The sequence below is a fragment of the Helianthus annuus genome, chromosome 8 (genome assembly GCF_002127325.2).
Source record: "Helianthus annuus cultivar XRQ/B chromosome 8, HanXRQr2.0-SUNRISE, whole genome shotgun sequence".
In the NCBI taxonomy this organism is placed as follows: domain Eukaryota; kingdom Viridiplantae; phylum Streptophyta; class Magnoliopsida; order Asterales; family Asteraceae; genus Helianthus; species Helianthus annuus.
Window position 1 is genome coordinate 67343373 of NC_035440.2, and position 4416 is coordinate 67347788.

A 4416-nucleotide genomic window follows, 5' to 3' on the forward strand; every position below is an offset into this window, starting at 1 on the left:
GCCTCTAAAGGCCTGAATGAGCCAAAATTATTTTACTACACCCATAGTGTGTGTAGGGATACAAGGGTTGTATGATTACGTCTCTAGGAATAAGATATAGAGATTTGGATGTGCCTAAAACATACTTTAAGCACGGAACACAGCACTTTTATCAACACACTAGCTTCTAGCTAATTAATAAAGTGCCAAAATATGAGGAATTATTCCCGACACTGCAGAATAAATTGTGTCGCTAAAAATATTATTTATGACGCTTAACGGATATCTTAAGCACTTTAACGGATTACTATCCGACCGAACAACCGGACAATACCCGGAACATAAAAATATTGCCAAAATTAATATTGGTATTTTTTTTCTGAGCCAGTTAGGGTCCCTGATTACCCTAACACCCGCTTCTAATGCATTAAGCAACTAACGGGGTTAGTACCTTAAAAGTAACGCACTTAACCAAACTAAACCGTAACTGAACGTTTGGAAACGAACCGAGTGCCTTTACATCTCAATGGAATCGGCCAACTAGTGGGCCCCGGGGGAGTACGTCCTTTATTATATTAAATTAGATTACGCGAAGAACGAGGCACTTTTGTCTATAAATACTCTCATCTCTCACACACTTGAACACACACTTCACCTCACCACCACTCCCTCTCCCTTGCCCCCTCCTCTCGGCCGAGATCACCACCACCCCTACATCCGTTTTTCGGTTCAAGTCTTGCAAGTTCCAAGTATACTCAAGTGTTGGTGGTTACGTACAACGGAGCTCGGAACAAACGGAACGCGGAGGACCTCTACCGTTTGCTATTATCCACGCAGTTTTCGACTAGTTTCTTCCCTAGCCCCGAGCTAGAGGTATAACGTTTAAAACTCATTTTTGGTCATGTCTAAAGTGGTTAAAAAGATATTTGTCGGTTGAATGTCGGTAACCCGCTTAATGGAACTTTAAAGTTTGCTAAAACGTGAATATCGTTGGATAAAAGCTCAAAACGCGTGTAAATGTCGTAGTATTTGAATATGTTGGTTTTTATGGCCCGATCTATGATGTGGTGGCTCTCATCATCGTTTAACCCGACTTTGTTAGGATCACGTATCTTGACATACACTGGTTTCTTTGGTACAAGGGTTAAAAGGTGAAACTCCACCACACGGGAAACATGAACTTGTGTAAAAGTGTTTTAACATGAAAAATAGTATTTAAAACAAGCCGATCTACGTATGTACAAGTGGTATATTCGTAGGACCGGGTGTCGAGAAAATCATGTTTTTGTAAAAATGGATAAAGTGTTAACAAATACGATTTTTATAAACTACAAGTGTAGAAACACTTGTAGAATGAAAGATCCGACAAAATAACAATTTTTACAAAATTGTCGGGAAGTTGTAAGAAGTAAGTTGTTCTAAAAACGAGGTTTTTGCAAGACTAAGCTATGTTATAAATAGATCCACTAAAAATAACGAGATCTACACCGTAGTTTTTGTAAAAGCTACAAGTTCATGAAACAACGCGGTTTTACATACTAGTCTTCTATTTGAAGTGTTGAAAATTGATTCGGTTGATTTGATAAATTGTTGAGATGATTTGTAAAAGAAAATGATACGCTTGAAAGCGTGGCCACCTCCAGTTACAGGGGAAACTCTGGCGAAATTTTCTAAAAATCTAACACTTAGAATTATTTACAAGTGTTAGACTACTTTGACATGTTTTCAAAATATATTTCGCCACAACTTTACTTATAAATAATCGGAGGTGGGATTTTCACAAAACTAAAAGTGATAAATATTTATTCGGTAAATATACTTTGTCACCTCACTGTTTATGATTATTTTGTGAAGATATATAAATATTATTTTTAGAGTAAAAATAATATTTACTAACCTTGTCAAGCCCGAAATAATACAAACGCCTTCACGGCAAACATATAAGTTACAACGGTAATTTCTATTACCACTTAATCGCCAAAACGTAACTTACGCTTTATTCAGAAGTATTCATAAGCACGTATGTTGTCAATATATTATTTTGGGAAAATATTATGAGAAAAAGGAAATATATTATTTTTGAGAAAAATAAATATATTTTGGAATAAGAAATAAAATATATTAAGTGGGACTTAATAAAATAATATAAGTATACATGTATTTAATTCCCCCATCCTTGGGAAGGAGATTGCGTATCAAATATATATACGAAACGGTTGACTAACTGTTTCCCAAAAATATAATATATGAAGCTAAAGCACGGCCATCCGTCTAATAGAATTAGCACATGTAGGTCGTTGCACAGCACTTGGATATTGGATTGCTTGATTTTGTGACGCATTCACTGTGAGTTCATGTCCCCCTTTTCTCTTAACTGTTTTCAGTTTTATAAACTGCGGGGGTGAAATACATGTTACAATGATTATGGATATGTTATACATGGTATGGTTAGCATAAGGAGGGTTATTCTTAGATCATGTGAGTGGGTAGGCAGAAACTTGAGGCCATTAATCCTCGTTGAGGACCGAGGGACAGGAGCGGTAGATCTATCTGGGTGTAGCGAGCCCAGCCCCAGGTCCAGCTGAACGGACCTCGGGGTGACTTAGTGCCCGACGCATAAATCCGCTAGGTTTGAGTCATCCCTACTTGCACTTCACACATATCAGTGGACTTGCAACCCATTGGTGATCTCTTTTATTTCCTTATTTGCTACATACCAGGGTTTTTGATAAAGATAAAGGTTCATTTACTCATTTTTCGCATGAACTCGCTCAACATTATTGTTGATTTTTCAACTTACATGTATTTCAGGGAATTAAGGATCTGGCACGGTTTAGCAGGATTTCCCGCTGCATTTAGATTCAGAGTCATCCGGGTTCAAGGCTTATGGCTCTTTCCTGGACAAGCCATAGCCCCTGAACCATGTTTATTTATGTTGCATTATGGTAGTAGTTGTACTGTTTAAGACAAGTAATGGTTGTTGGGTGTTTACCCATTTAGACAATGTTTGACAATTTTATTTTCTATGGATGACTTTGCATGATTTTAAATTCATATAGCTTGTTATGGTTAAGCTATGGTATTAAGAAGTCACACCAAATTAACCACGCTTCCGCAAAGCCAGGGTGTGACAGCTTGGTATCAGAGCTCTGATCATAGCGAACTAGGGTTCATTTTGAGTCTAGACTATGATCACTAGGGCTCTCACGAAAACATTTTTACTGCATACCACTTAAGTCCAGATCCAAAACTTTTTATAAACAAATGTTGAGCATATTTTATAATTTATTAGGCTCAGTCTGGGAGGCTGAGGCTCGGTCTGGGAGGTCGAGGCTCGATCCAATCGATCGAGGTAGTTGTCTAGTGGGACTAGGGAGTCAGTCTGGGAGGCTGGGAAATGTTTGTCTAGTGGGACTAGGGAGTCAGTCTGGGAGGCTGGGAAAAGTTGGCTAGTGGGACTAGGAAGAACAGTCTGGGAGGCTGGGAGGCTAGTGGGACTAGGAGGAATATGTGATTATTATGTGGTAACTTGTGTGATTACCTGATTTGCTGATATTTGTGCATACTTGTGATTATATTACAGACTCATGGACACCTCAGATACTGGAGACTCGGACACTACTGGACCCCGACCCATGGAGTCAGATGAGATGATGTCATCAGAGCACGAGGTGCACACCTCGGATTATACCAGTACAGACGACGACGACTTTCAGCCGTTCGCACTACCTGACGGCGTCGATGAGCCCATCGTTGGTGGTCCTGCTGCGGATCTTCCTCTCGCTGTGATTCCCGCCCCGATTCCTCTTGCATCCTACCCAGCCTATGAGCTTATGCTTGATGCCGAGGCTGGTGACGATATTGATCTTTTCGATGATGAGCTATACGAGGACGAGGTTCCTGACCCAGCTCTTTTGCCCGCTGGCGGTCTTTTGATGATCGCCGGTGCTCCTGTCGGAGACTCGCCTGTTCATTCTCCAGCCCCAGACTCCTTTGAGTCTGTGGCATCTGCTCCATCACATGTGGCGAGCACGCAGCTTTTCGTTCATGACTCGGATCCTGACCAGGCGTCATCTGCCGCCCCTATGCCGAGCTTTGTTTTTGAGCATGACGATATCGAGGATTCTGACCCTGTATTTCCCCCTGGATTCGATCCAGACCGTGATATTGAGTTCGTTCACATGGACCAGCCTGTAGAGGACCCCGTTGACCCTGCCGACCCTTTCGATCCTATCGATCCGGACTTTGACTTCGATATGGCGTTTGTCGATCCCGAGCCTGCAGTAGCTCCAGAGCAGGCCGCTGCTTTCGATCCCGCACATGAGCATGGTTTGGCGCATGCTGATGTTCCTGTTGATCCTATTTTAGCGGGTCAGCCACTTGGCGATGTTCCTGTTGATGATATACCTTTGTTAGATGCTGACCATGTTGTTGATC